This window comes from Agelaius phoeniceus, chromosome 6 (genome assembly GCF_051311805.1).
Source record: "Agelaius phoeniceus isolate bAgePho1 chromosome 6, bAgePho1.hap1, whole genome shotgun sequence".
NCBI classification, from domain to species: Eukaryota; Metazoa; Chordata; class Aves; order Passeriformes; family Icteridae; genus Agelaius; species Agelaius phoeniceus.
Window position 1 is genome coordinate 18,023,898 of NC_135270.1, and position 15,598 is coordinate 18,039,495.

At 39.8% G+C, this 15,598-nt stretch overlaps 1 protein-coding gene across 1 annotated transcript in view; it reads right to left on the bottom strand.

The window, feature by feature from the left end:
• Nucleotides 1-15,598, bottom strand: part of LOC129121834 (uncharacterized) — a 65,111-nt gene that overhangs the window by 47,358 nt on the left and 2,155 nt on the right. The window lies entirely within an intron of this gene.

The window sequence follows — 15,598 nt, forward strand, 5'->3', positions numbered from 1 at the left end:
AAATCATGAGTAATACCAAGGTAGCTTATTAAACTGCATTGCATATAGAAGTGCTTGAAATGTCTATCATAATGGAAAAAGGAGGATACAAATCTTTTCACTTCATTTTTCTTGTGATATCCCATACCCATACTGCATACTACCCATAGCTGCAATGAGATAGTGTAGCTCATTGTCTACGTAGAGCATATTATTTTAATTCATATACCCTGTGCCTTGTGCTAAGATTAAGTGATTTCAGCAACTTGTCATCTTCCACAACTCATCTCTTGATGGGGTAGGTAAAGCAGTTGAACTGTTTCACATCACTTGCAACTCATTTGAAATACTTAGGAAACAAAAACTGGGCATTTCTGTTAAAGTCTGAGTCTGGATGTGGATAGGACAATAGGACACAATTAACAGTAAGAATCTTGATGTATAATGCAAGAAATGTTAACAGAAAAAGTATCAAAATAAATTTTCTCTAATTCAGAATCAAAGTAATGGTGTGATCTCTTGCAGGAATCTGGTAGGACTTTGTCTCTCACAGGAGTGGATATGGGAGTCTGCTGAGAGTCAGGAACCCTTGGATTTGCTATCAGCTTCATGATGTAGAATGCAAAATTTCTCTAGTGTCTGATTTCCATCTCCATCCCTGGCTAAATATTTTTATTATAAATGTCTCAAGAAGAAACTAACAAATTCTACATTTCTATACGATTCTGACAGAAAATCAATACTGGTTGCTCCTAGAGTTAACCTAATTATTGAAAATTGATAATTTTAAATGCAAACCCTTTCCCCCATATTCTGGTGTGCTGAGGGCAGGAACGGGCTCTTCTGCCTGCAGTGACTTCATTATACCTTGACACTAGGGGCAAATTAAAGTACTTTTGATGTTGTCCCAATCTGAGCAAAGTAACTAATGCCCTCTTGTTTCACTCATGGAAGAGAAATGTTTCACCTCTTGGGACTCTTGTATGTAATAGAACATAGTGCTGGATTAAAATAAACCTGCCTTAATTTTGAGTGGTAAGGTGGTCTCAACCACAAACCTTGCTGTATACACACCTGGACAATCCAATGGGTTTTTCCATCTAGTGCTACTTATTTCCTAACAAAATCCTGTACATATCAAGATCAAAGACAAGTAAGACTTTGGGAAAGAATTTCCAGTTCAACCAGTCATGAAAGAACTGAATGAGCTCATTCTGTACATAAGAGACATTAGCTGTACCCAAAAAGACATCTGGCTCTAGAATTATTTACTAGGGTATTTGTGGATCAAATCCATATGAAAGTTCTGAATGGAGCAAAACCTTTGGCATGTTATATTTTGAAACCAAGAAGAATTGAATAGAATGTCAAGAAACTCTCATGGTTGTTCTTTTGGGCGTACCAACTAATTAGTCACATTATAGCTAATATTTGCTCATAAAGTGAAAGGAACATAACTATATTTATGCATGTGAATTAGTCAGTTCTACATCAAAATTTATTTTAAAAATAATTTTCCTCAGACTATTTTTATTCAAAGGCCCTTGAAACTTAATGTGGGAAAGTTATTCCTATGGGCTTAGAGGCAGGAAGATTATCTGAATTGATTTAATGAAGAATACCTTGGGAGAAGAACTGTCTTTGGGTATTTTTTCGTGTGGTCCAGAAATCCAGACAATGAAAGTCATGACAAAGTTCTAGGCAAATTTATATTTCTCTTAAATTATGCTAATTTGCTCAAACATAAGAATTTGCAGTTGTATTTTAGTGATTAACCTCCTAGCTCCCTTCTAGCCTCTATTTTTCAGAGCTGGATAAGAATTTAATTTTCATACAACATTATTCACCTCCCACTGAAATCAATGATGAGACTTCTATGGGAGCTCATATAAATTTTATTAATACTTTAATAATGCATACTTTGATAATGATTGTATCCTTTCCCATGCTACCTCACTAAGGGGGCCAAGTGCTTCCTATCCCAAGGCAATGCATAATGCAATGTATAATCATAGCAGCTGAATGACTATATCTACTTCTATGAGTTAATATCTGGAACAAGCAGTTATACCTTGGCTTGAACATAACTGACTCCTTTTTTTATTTGCTCCTGAATGTTTCTTATATCTTTACTTCATAGCACTGCCAGATGAGATTACACAACATATTCCATGCAAAGACCCTCTTTCCAACTGCTATGACTTTGTCAAAATTTTAATTTCTTGAAATTTCTTTTCTAAAAACTTAATTTCTTAAGTCGACACTTTATAGACTTTTGATCCACTTCTGCCAAGTCTTTTATGAAGGAGGAGGTGGAAACACTTCAGTGAGAATGTAGAAAGAGTATAAATTGCTTGATATATCATTTAACAAATCAACATATTGCCTCCTCATGGAATATGGTGGGGACTTGCTTGTGTGAAAATCATGCCTTGTCAACTGCACTTGAAAAACCAAACACTTTTCCATTAGAACTGATCAGAAATCAAGTTGTTCATACAACTGCTGATGCCATCCTAGGGTGTTACATTTAGCTCAGAGAGATCCTGGTATTTCTATTGTGCAGTAAAGCATTTAATGGATGCCAAATCAAACTCTTAACCTTTCTGTAATTCAGCAGGAAAGTAAATTAGACACTGGGAAACAGAATCAAATCCTTCTGATAAACATGTTTGCTTTGCTAATAAGTTTGAAGATTTTTTTTACCTCAACACTAATGTAAGACAAGAACAGTAAGTTGATGTTGGTTTTAACCAGATGAGGACTCCTTCCACCCTGATTATTTTGTATAAGCATGACCACAAGCACATGAGAGAAAATGTCCATCCAAACCAATACCCCATCTATGGCCATGGCCGACAGAATATCAAGGAAAGAGCTGAGCAGGCACAAAGTGATAATTCTGATGAATACCCTTGAATGCTGCACAAACCTGTGCTCAGGGGAGCTTGATGTGGTTCCTTTGAGACCACTGTGTCTATGGAATTCATGCTGTTGCTTTTCTTTGTTGTTATAAAGGGCATAAGGATCATGCTTGTAGTCAGTAGAGAAGAAGCAAAATGGAACTTGGAAGGCCTTTAACTTGCTTTAGAAGTTCCTTAAGACTGACCAATTTCATGCTCTTCATAACCTCCTGTTGCAGCTCAGCTGTTGCTAGCACATGAGTTTTCACTGCACCTTTTTGTTTTGGCCTTTGCTGTTGCTGTAACTGGATTATGAGTGTGTTAGCTTCTTCTTAGAGAAGCAAAGGGGAGGTGGAAAGTGCAGCAGTGCCTGGGAGAGAGGGGAGAAGAAGAATATGGGCCTTGGGGATCATACAGGGAGAACAGCTGGAATGAACGAGTGAGGAGGCAGAATGCAGAAAGGTGTCAGAGGGAAGTGGGCATATGCGGATGAGTGAGGAAGATGAAATAGCAAATGAAAAAATGAATGGGATATATCACTATTTGGACCTCCAGATCCTGGAGACAAAATAAACCAAACACAATTAAAGATACTGGCTGGCCTATGTGACTAAAAGAGTTAAATAACTGGATATAAAGAATTCCTTTCTGTGCTGTTCTGGGCAAGCCATGAAAAGGACGTCATGCTTCTGAATTTTATTTGTCTTGGAGGTGGTGCACGGACATCCTTGTGTCTCAGAGTCTCCTTTAGGTGACATTGCTTGCTGGAGGTTAAAAAAAATTTCTGTCAGTAGTCAACTTTGATCCCTCCCTCTGATGGCTACTGTTCACTCCATGAAAACTGTGACTACTGCCTGAAAACTAGCAGTGAACACACTACAGAAATACTAGCAAAATCCTGGTTTCAAGCAGTTGTCTGTTTCCTTTAAACTTCATAACCAGCACAGGTAGCATTAGATGCTTATTACTGTTCCCTCTCTCCTCTCTTCCGTGTCTTTATGTTACTTTTATCTCTAAGAATTCTCACGTTTCTTGTTTGTACAGCACAGCAGAGAGTAATTCTATGCTCTTCTACAAGCACCACCACGGCTTAATAAATATCTGAATAAATAAAAAATAGGACAATGAAGACAGATGTAAACAAAATTAAACTCTAATCTCTTTTGGCAAAGCATGCAGGTGCATATTTCAAAGAATTGATTCAGAGCATAGGATATTACGGTGCCTAGCACAGGAAAATCCTCGTCCATGTGAGTGGAGGTCTTAGCTGTTTGGGTAAAGCTAATGCCAAAGCATGCAGTAAGTTTGCTCTGAAAAGCCTATGTTCTTTCTGAACAAGTATGTGGAATGGAATTGGGTTTTAAATAGAATCTGACTTTACAGACATCAGTAATCCCAGTTGCTCCAACACAGCTATTCATGAGTTTAGAGTTTTATAAATTCTCAAGAATGTTGCTGAGTTGACACCTAAGAACCAGTACCCCACAGCCATGAAATGGAAATGTTCTTAATGAAATGCAATCAGAAAATTACAAAAAAAAAAACAAAAAAAACCCACACCAGATAAGGGAGGGAGAAAAAAAGAAAAACAAAGAGGGAGAGAGAGTAAACAGACTAGGATTGCCATTTCCCTTTTACTCATTCCTTCCTCTAAGGAAATGTTACTTATGCTGCTGCATGATTTTTGCAGAAATACTTCAGCTAAAACTCCCAACTCTTGTTCTGTTTCCACAGCCTTCACATGGCTCCCAAACAGATTATCTTGATTACTTCTATTGATCTTTTCATCAGAGAGTACGTTTTTGATGAGGATTTACTTTATCTACCAACAATTATTTTACAAGGCTCTGATCTGTCAGCATGTGCATTGTGTTGAGGCAGAGTCAAGACTATGCTTCAAGGACATTTTTAGCCACCAGGCTGAAGGTAATACAACTCATCCACAATGGCAGTCTCTGTCTGACTGTTTGCTCTGTATAGATTCAGTTTGTGTGACGCTGTTAAACACCCAAGCCTTTGTCAAAATGAATAGGAGATTTATTATCTGAGATAAAATGACAACTACTCTCAACCTTTGCAGAACCCAAGGGCAAAGCAGTTTTTCCAGTTAGAAGAACTTTGTCCACTACCAGGAGCTAATGACATTACATGCTTGGATACAAGTGGAGGACCCTGAAAATTCCTGCCATGAAACCTGATTCAGTAAAACAAGCAACCATCACAGCCCCAAACACACCCATGTTAACAGCAGAAGGACCAATCTTTTCTGCTGGGAACAATCCCTGGAGACCCAGGCCCCTTGCTGCTTACAGGTGAAATGCTGACTGCTTGTTTAGAGTTTAACATGGCTGTTGGCACATGAGGCAACTTATAGGCAGTGTAATTAAATGTACATGTAACACTATGGGAAGCAAAAAAATAGCAACATATATATGTCACAGTAGTAAAACTGATTGTCTAGAGTGTTTATAGTGGAACAGAAGTCCTGGGAGAAAGCCAGACTTCAGATTTCTAAAACAATGCAGGATTTTTCTTCAAGTGTCAATGAGGCTGATGTGCTTTTTTTGGAGCTGACTGTGATCCAAATTTTGTCCTGGCTGTGCAAATCCAGTCTTCTGGCTTCAGCTGAAGGGGTTGGGAGAGTAGGATTTGGCTGGATTGCACCACTTCCTGAGGTAGACATACCTAAGAAATAACTCTCTAAGCTGACTGGAGGCCTGCTGTGCCAAGAAGCTCGCCTAATTTTTCTAATTATGCCAGCTGGGCCATTGCCACTGCCTATAAACTTTGTATTACATCTGACTTTGATTTGAAGAGGGAGGCTGGACAGACTTCAGAGCAATAGGGGTACAAGTAGCTCCACTGATAATAAGAGGAAAAAACATGTTTGAAATAAAAACAACAGTAGACAGCAAATCTGCACTTTCCCTGTATATCCTTTCCCTTTGGGGACCTTCGGCCACAAACTGCAGAAAGTACTCTCAGTGTGAGAGCTTATATACATATCAATGCAGATTACCTAACACAGCTGAAGTATCTGAGTCACATCCTAGATAACACAGAACCTTTTGGGAGAAAAGAACAAAATAACTTCTTGCCTCAAGTAAAACACTCTGTTTGCTATTGTGTTTTATAGAAGCTTAAGGCTGACAAGATAGACCGATAATCTTCTATGCAACTGCGCAATGAATCAAATGCACAGCTGTGAAATTTCCTATGTAATTCTGAAAGCAGCTCTTTGTATTTCCTGGAGACTAATAAAGACAAATCTTCAGAAAAATGAAAGCTTATGAATTTAATTTAAAATATAAACATACACTCTGATTAAAATAAAAATGTTTAAAATATGTATTTCACAACTTTGATAAGTTGTATGTCAATAATCAGAATTACAGTTAGTAGCCTGTATCATTTAACAGAAGCAAGGCAATATAATCACAAGTACAAATACACATTAAGATACATAATACAATGGATATTAAGAATGAAACAAAGAATAAATAACAAGACAGACATAGCCTCAAGGAACGCAAGCAGGGATAGAATTGTTCTTTCAGTAAGGTGGAAAACAGGCTGTCCTTGTATGTTTTGTCGTTTCCTTGTAAGCAACATGTTTGCTCTTGACAGTCATTACTTTTGCAGTCAGGATACTGAGTTCATTGGTATGACACATCACATCCTCAGCAGTGCCAGAACAGTTTGGCACTGTGGGGAGGAATATGTACAGCCCTGAGCCTTCCCTGTATTGTCCTGATCAGCCCATCATCTAAACTAACAGAATCCTCAGGTTTGCCTGAAGATCCTGGGAGCAGAGCAGGGATGTGCTCCCAGCAGAGACAGGAGAGCATCTGCTAGGACACAAGGGGCTGTGAAATGCAGTACCAATGCAGCCAGCCAACCAGGGTACACCAGCAAAACTTGCTGATAAAAATGAAAGGGCTGGGAAAAGGACACACTTTCAAAACCCAGCTGGATACATTTTTCTTTTCTTCTCTTTTAACCTTGTAAGAAGATAAACCCATACCAAATCCCAGTGACGTTAGAAACTTGACTTTATGGAGAATGGTGGAACAGTCTGCTTTGTTCACTGTGTACAAATACTAGGTGTATACCAGCTGTATAAATACTGCATGGAGTGTGCTTTGCCACAGGGGATATAGGATGGAACAAGGGCATTGCCATGCCCTGTCTGCAGGGGCTGACCCCAGGGCTGCAGCAGGGCCAGGGCACCCCTCCTAGGGCCTCAGGGGTGTTGGGGACCAGTTTGCCAGCAGCACTTTTCAACCCTTTACATGTAATCTTGGGCACAAGTCAACAGGTCACCTCACTGAAGTGGATTAACCTGTGCTCCACTAAGTTATTTTGAGGTGGAAAACTTGTGATTTCACTTGCAGCGCCTGTTTGCAGTAGGGGATGGGCTTTTTCTAATCCAAATTCCTCTCTGAAAAAAAGAAGGAAGGATCTATTAGAAAGAAAGGTAAAATCAAAGTCCCAGCCCTTTCAGGCACAATCTTGGTTGCTGTCGCAGTAGCAGAAATGCAGCAGAGCTGCCAAGCCCTCTCAGAATGGGTTTCCCAAAGAGGCAGGAGCAGCATGCTGCAGGTGCATACCTTGCTGTCCTTCCCTGGAAAGTGGGGATGCTGGTGAATTGCCATCCCTGGAGCAATAGGTGCCCTGCATGTGTGGCACAGGCTGGTGACAGTCCCCTTCTGCACGGGGGTGCACTGACAGAAATCACACTCCCTTTCTCTGGCAGTCAGATAACACCTCACATTGGGGTGGACACCATCCTTAGGGGCTTTGCCAGGAGCAAGGCTTCTCCTGCTACTGGTGCCCACACCCAGCAGGGCCCTGAGGGGTTAACAGGCTGTACCTGAAGGTTCCCTGGTGAAAGGAGTCCTCCTCCTTATGTATTTCTCAACATTTCTTGGGAGGACACTCCTGGAGCTCAGGCAGTTTTGGGTTAGGCCCTGGGAAGGACACAACCTCCTTCTTCCTGGCCTCTCACAGCTCCTGTACTGCCAACGTTTTGCAGCATCTTCAACAGTTTGTCATAGCCATGGAAAAGCTCTCAGGAGAGTGGTTGTTCTCTTTCTTCCCTCCCAAAAAGCTCTTACAGCATGGATGAGCGTGGATGGTTGAGCGCATTCAGATAAATTTGTTTAATCCTGTACTGATTACTCTGAGTCCTTGTAAAAGGAGCTTTAAAAGACCTGTGTGGGGCACAATGTAGTTAGATTCTTTATTATTTAATGGTATTTGTGACTGAATTGCGTATGAGAGATGATTGTAATGTATTACATTAATTACATCTTTGATATAAACTTTTAAAAACCATAGTTGCCAGGATTGAGGCAATTTGCTACTGGGTGACTATTATGGGCATATTATTTCTGAATCCTTAGCTTGGCTACATCAACAGGTCAGATTATTCTCAATTAGCCTAAAATGAACTGACAACTAAGAGAAATAAATAAATCTGACTTTAGAAAACTGGCTCCCTCTTTATCTTCACTATCATAAATGCAAGAAAGATTGTAATTCTCATGCTTTGTGTGTAATTTCCAGCATATGAAGCCCTGGTGATCTTATCACATGTGCTGGAGAAATCATGTAATAACACCAGCATGATCATACCAGAATGAGTTAACCAAGCTAGGGAAAATTCTCTGTGTCTCTGGTAATTTTTAGTCATTGTATGTTCCTCAGGTGTGCTTCCTCAGCTGGGTAAGTGAGGTGTCCTTACTGAGGCATCTGGGATGCTCAGGGATCTTTTCAGTTGGGTGGATGAACTGTAAAAAGCAGTCTCTAAGCCATTTTCATGATTTCCTGAAAGTCTCAGAGATTAGTCACTGTGCATATTTGTATTCTCCTCTGAGGTAAATTGAGATCCTGCAAGAATCATGTCCACTGTAGTTGGACATGTAGCTGGACATGTAGTCCACTGTAGTTACCTCAGGGTAATGCTGACAAATTTTTCCATGTGTCTTGGAGTAAAGGCTGTCCTTGATAGCCTTGTGGCTGTTTCATGTGAAATTCTGCTTCTTTGGTTCTGGAAAGTGCTTCTTTGGTACTGAGGCAGAAGAACTCATGAGCTTTGTGAAGTTTGCAGGAGTTGAGTCGACTCAAACTGTTCTTTGCTCTTTCTCTGCAGTTTACTCTGAGCCTGCAGAGATAGGAAGTGGCAGAGGAGAGTAGATCACAAAATTTTTTAATCAGCTGAAGCCTTCCTTGTGCCAAATAAGCAACTGATGACTTGAATCTATTTTATAGTGCAGCTGTGTCACAGGAGAATATACCAGTAGTGGTTACTATGAAAAGAAAATCAATTTTATCCCAGCCAAAACCAGCACAAAGTGACTAACAAACTTCATTATATTTTGTAAAAACCCCAATAATATTGGATATCAAAAAATAAATTAAGTGGAGATTTACTTATGATGGAATCCCCCAGCTACGATTGAAATATTGTTTCTTGAAATACGGTTCCGTAAAATCGTGTCCAGTATTGCTGAAGGATGGACAACATTGATCCCATGGCTTCCTTGCTAAACCTGAAAATTAGCTTGGCAACCCTAATCCTAAAACTAGGCAGGAAAGGCAGCCTTGGGCTATGGCTGGCTCCAAGCAAAGAGCTGTGAAGGAAGCCATGTCGTGGCAGTTTAGCATTCCCCTAGGGATGCCTTTTGCAGCTGCAGTGTGCCTGGAGCTTTGGGCTTTGTGGTTTTCAAAACTCTAACCCTAGGGGCAACCCTAACCCAAACCCTAGGCAGGAAAGGCAGCCCTGGGCTACGGCTGGCTCCAAGGAAAAAGCTGTGGAGGCAGCCATGTCGTGGCAGATTTGCACTCCCCTTGGGATGCCTTTTGTGTCTGCAGTGTGTTTAGAGCTCAGGGCTTCATGGTTTTCAAAGCCTAACCCTAGGCGCAACCCAAACCCTAAGCCAACATAGTAAAGAAAGCCTTGGGATAAGGCTGGCTCCAAGGAAAAAGCAGTGGAGGAGGCCATGTTGTGGCAGTTTTACATTACCCTTGGGATGCCTTTTGCAGCTGCAGGGTTCCTTGAGCTCTGTGATTTCTGGTTTTCAAAAGCCTAAGCCTAGGCGCAACCCTAACCCTAGGTATGAACAGGTGCCTTGGGCTACGGCAGGCTCCAAGGAAAAATCTGTGGAGGCAGCCAAGTTGTGGCAGTTTTGCGCTCCCCTTGGGATGCCTTTTGCAGCTGCAGTGTGTCTGAAGCTCAGGGCTTCATGGTTTATAAAAACCTAACCCTAGGCGTAACCTAAAACCTAACCCTAGGCGTAACCTGAACGCTAACCCTAGGCAGGTAAATCAGCCTAGGGTTAGGGATGGTCCAAAGGACAAAGCTGTAGTGGCAGACATTTTGTGGCAGTTTTACGCTCCCCTTGGGATGGCTTTTGCAGCTGCAGTGTGCCTGGAGCTCTGGGCTTTGTGGTTTTCAAAACCCTAACCATAGGTCACAACTTCTTTATTATGGATCCTGTAAAACTACTTGCCATGAAGTGTGTGAGGAAATGTTTTGCATTTTCTTTAGTTTATCAAATTTAGTGCTATTGCAATACTAATTTTATGTAAAATAACTGATACTTGAATAATGGACCTTAATTACCATTAGTATGATGTCATAAAGCAGAAAAGCATTAATAGCATGGCAAGTGATCAGGTAGAATAATCTTATTCTATTATTCTACCTGAATAGGTAGAATAATCTTATTCTCCAGAATACAGAACAACCAGCTAGTAATGTCAATAAGAAATACAGTTCTGTTGTGCAGGAGGTCATTTCATGAAGGTGTTTATCATGTCTTTTCTGCAGATTTTCATGTTATGGCTGTGTTGCCGTTGGCAGCCGTGTGCTTCAGTAGCTGTGACATTGAGTAATGACAGAAAGCTCACTTTTGGCCTTACACCTCTCCAGAGGTCAGTTAAACTGGAATGAGAGTTTTTGACTGACTTCTCAATGAGTGAGGGAACAGCTGCATAGTTCACATCTGATATTCTCTGAAACAAAAGCCAGTTTCAAATTTCCCTCAGAATCATGCTCCTCTCAAGTATTTCTGGCTTTTTTTTTTCTTTTTCTCTTATATTTTATTTTATTTTATTTTATTTTATTTTATTTTATTTTATTTTATTTTATTTTATTTTAATTTAATTTTTAAGTCAGTGAATCCCAGCGAATCCTTGTAGCTAGACTGGAATACAGAAACAATGGTTTAGTTTCAGGACTGGCTACTAAGACTACACATTTTCATTTTGTGAGACTAAGTGTGTGACATATCCACAATTACTCTATTTAAGAGTTCCATTTTTGACTGCCTGGATAGCCTTTGCTTTCTTAAAACAGAAGGAGGCAAAAGTGGGATTTTATTTTTCTATGCATGGTCATAACAGGAGGAGGGTAGTTAGAGGCAGGCAGAATAAGTTTCTGTCTATTTAAGAAAACCCAAACCCAATTGTTTTAACAGTGGAAACACTTGCTGGTTACTCATAATCAAATTGTAGTTATAAATGGGAGTTATAATGAATGCCAAAAGAAATCAGAGGATCAAGAAGGAAGATAATTTTTGAAGTTGTAAGAAGCAAAGGAAAATTGGACAGTCATGACCACTGCATCCTCTGCAAAAAAGTACTTCCTGTGCATTTATAATTGTTTTATAATTACATTAATAATGTTTGAATAGAACTAGTCTCCTTTTCTGTTATAAAGCTCTGTCTTAATCTGGCTTGTTGCCAGAGAGTGGGGTTTTTTTGTTTGTTTTTTTTTTTTTATTTGTTTGTTTGTTTGGTTGGTTTTGGTTTTTGTTTTTTGGGTTTTTTTTTTTTTTTCAATAGAACAAAACCTACTGAAGAGGTGAAAAACTTCTTTCTTTGAGTTGGGTTTTTACTATTATGAAGTGTGGCTTCCATTCTTGAGTTCTCTGTTATCAGCCTAGCTCCTGAGCTGTGCCTGAACAACCTTAAGTCTTTCAATAGATGTTTTCAGAAAATGATGTGGTTTAAACACTGCCTTGCTTTAATAGGCAAATGAATTACTGGAAGTGGATTCAAAGCTGGAATTTGAATAGACATATAATTTCAGGTTATAGTTTATATGTTGCTGATAATGACAAAGAATAATTGAAAATTGATTATTAGTAATTTGTTATTTACACTGCAGAGATTTAATATATTGTGTGAAGAAGGAATAAAAATAAGTTGGTAATGAAAAACTTGAGCCACGTAACAAGAGACCTGAGTTGAGAGTGAAGGTATGAATGCCCATTAATTCAATATTGAATTTAGACACTAAAACTTTGAATACTGGTGGTTTTTTTCAGCTGGAAAAACTTTTAAGTGAATGATTTCTCTGCTGCAACTTGTGTTCCAATGACGATCAGGTAAGAATAAAAAATAATTTAGTGAAGTATAAACAAATCTTGTTATGTTATGTGGAATGATGCTTGTAGATTCAGGAGTAAAGCTCATCCTGAGGATCTGAAAGTAAGAGGCTAAAAGTTGTGTGGCTCACTTTGAAGTGCCTGGAAAGAAATTCTTTGGTGCCCAGAGCCCTCTGGTGTTGCCGTCGGCTGTAACAAACATCAACCATCTACACCAGCACAGCTCAGTGTAACCTGCAGGTGCTCTGACCTGTCAGGAAAGACCTGCCAAGCCAATCACTTTCTCTCACCCAATCATTTATTGACTCCATCATTTATCTATGGTTAAAAAATAGTAATTTGTTTTTGACAAAGCTAAGTGGTATAATTTATCCTAGCTTATAGGAAGGTTTGCTTTGGAGCTATTACCCAATCTGTGTCAGCAACAATTCAGAGCAAAGATAGGTCCTGTGTAAAGGAAAATTTAGGAAAAATGTAAGTTTGCTCTACTACATCCATTGCAGCACTCTGGTTTACATTTACTCTATGTCTTGTTTCAAGATCTTTCATTTCATCTTTAATGCCCAAAGCATGTTGTTCCCTGTCCTCCTTTTGAATTTAGGGTTCCCATGTGCTCTTTCCCAGCACTGGGACTGATCTGTGATAGAAATCCTTCCTTCCCCAAGGCAGGGTCTCCAGTACTTGCTCAGACACAGCCTCAGTGTGCCTCCATGATTTACCTTATGTTCCTCTTGCTTCCTGTCTCCCCATGCCAGGACTGAAGCCTGTCAGTGCCCTTGCTTCTATTTCTGTTTTTCTTTCTTATGCCACCAAACTCTGCTGCCCCTGCCATTATCACCTGTCAGTATTTCCACGTGCCACATGTCTCCCCTTCTCTTCTTCCTCATTGTACTTTTTTTTTTATCTTTCAGTGTATGAAATGGCTGGTGGTACAGACTTACGACACACAGGGCTCTCCAGGAAACAGGATATCTTCTGGGATGCTGAAATGCAGGCTTTGTACAGGAAAACAACTAAAGATCTTGAAGCAACATGCAGGAAATCTGCCATTTCAGTAAGTTAATGGTGGGCAAGGAGCTGTTGTGGACCAACAAAGCACATAATAATTACTTTTCTATTATAGACATTATTTCCCTTCTGCAGAATGAACAGGGGAATAATCATTTCGTAGCCTGCCTGGTAAGGCCAGAAACTCTGTTACACACCAAACTGGTCAGGAATTCAGTAGCAGTGCTGCATTGGGAAGCCTGGCGGGTTAGCTGGGAAGGGAGGAACAGAGCAGTGTGCCACCTGGGGGCGGCAAAAGAGCCCAAGGCATGGAAAAAACGAACAATGTGTCAACAGGAAGCTGGGACGGAGCTCGGGATTTCTGCCAGCAGGAAGTATGGTGGTGTTAGTGTTTCTCACGGAAAACTCAGTGCTCGCTTCTGAAGGGGGAAGTATAGGGGTGGTTATTGTCCTGTAAAAGAAAAACAGGTGCGAGAGCAGCCTAAGCTGCCTCAGGGCACCCTGTTACTCTGTTGAGCCATCCAAACTGTAGGGTAGGAGAGAAGTTTTTTAAAAAACTTCAGCTTTTTACCGTTCTCCTTACAAATCCTAGGGCAGTTATTCATAGGATGTCGCTTGGCATTACACAATGTACAGTCAGAGCTGTGGTGGCGGGTTCAAAGTACCCTGTTACTAAAGCTGAGTAGTGTAAGAAAAATTCCACAAATCCAAGAAGTTTATGTCCAAAAAGGAGACTGAGGAGTCCTGCAATTTTATTTGAAGAAAGGGAGAGAGTCTACCAGGCCACACACCTGTGGCATTTGCTCTCTCGAGGTTTCAGAGGGGGCACCCTCCTTTTATCCTGAATTCCCGGCTGCCTGCTGCCCTCTCCCTTTCCCCATTGGCTGAGGCACCAGGAAGGTTCAGCCTTCCAGAACCACCTCCCACATATTGCACCTTCAACCTGGCATTTTACCCTAAAGTTCCGACCATTGTCTGTTTCAGGAGCAGAACTGCCTGAACTCTGCTACAAACCCAAAGTCAGCAGAGACATTGGGACCCATTTCAATGACATTAACACCCAACCTGCACCCAGCCAAATTGTTTGTAGAGACATGAGCTTTCCTCTCAGTAGCAGCCGCATAGATTTACAACAGTGCAATTTTAGATTAATTTATGTTGCAGTGGGCCCTAATACATGAGACAGACTGGTTTGAAATACTTTGGCTAGCTTATGCCAGTCAGGTAAAGAACTTTCAGGGCTACAAAACATGTGCAGACTCAGAGAGGTGCTTGCTTCCTGAGAGTTCACTAAGTGATAGCAGCTAAGGTGATGTGCTAGGAACATTTCCAAGTGTTTGGTTTTGAGTGTTTTTCATTTAAAGCAGTATCAAAGCTCTATAGGGTGTTAGGTACCACATTGACTTTTGACCTGGAACTATGTTTTAAGGACCCAGCAACTCTCACACAAGGGATTCACTGAAAAGTCAAAGCAGATGTGCTGTAAAATGCTCAAAATTTATTAATCATAATTGCTTTTTAGTGTCTTAAGGAACAAAAATAAAGTAATATTCAAAAACAAAAGAAAATATGCCATACCCAGACAACATGACTGAGAGTAAGAGATGGGATAACATTAATTCTGAAAGAAATTACCCAATAAATCAGTTAAAAAAAAAAAAAGTAATAAATAGTAGTGGTCCAACTTTTTAAAGCTTCCTAGGAAAGAATTTACAATTATTATTATTATTATTATTAATAATATTATTATACTTTTGTTTAAAAAATCCTTCATATGCCTCTGTTGGCAAATATATATATATTTCTTCTGTAAACAGTTAACCACATAACAAAACAAAATAAAAAAATCCATATTTTCATACAGCTACTATGCTGATGGTGTTATGTAAACAAAAAGTAGTGTGCAGCAGCTTCTCACAATAGGATTTTTCCTTTTCCTCACAAAAACATGTAGGGAAATATGTCCATTATAAATTATTCAAAATATTGAAGTTTATAGTTTTGAAAAGATATGGCTTTCTGCCCTCTAAGTTTTCCTCAACAAAAAAAAAGAAACTTATAGAAGCAGAGGGGTACAGTTTTCCTTGGGTTTGGTTTGTTTTCTGGATTTGTCTTTTGATTTTTCTCGGTGAACTGGAATGAAAATGTTATTAGAAGTCCAGCACTTCTCAGAAGACAAATGAACAGAAAATGTCAAGATGAACTTACACCTCTCAAGGTGTAAAAGAACAGACGTAAAAACCAATGGGAGATATATTGATAATGAAAGCTGAAATTCTGTAGACAGACAGACTGAGGGTTTATGCAGAAAAT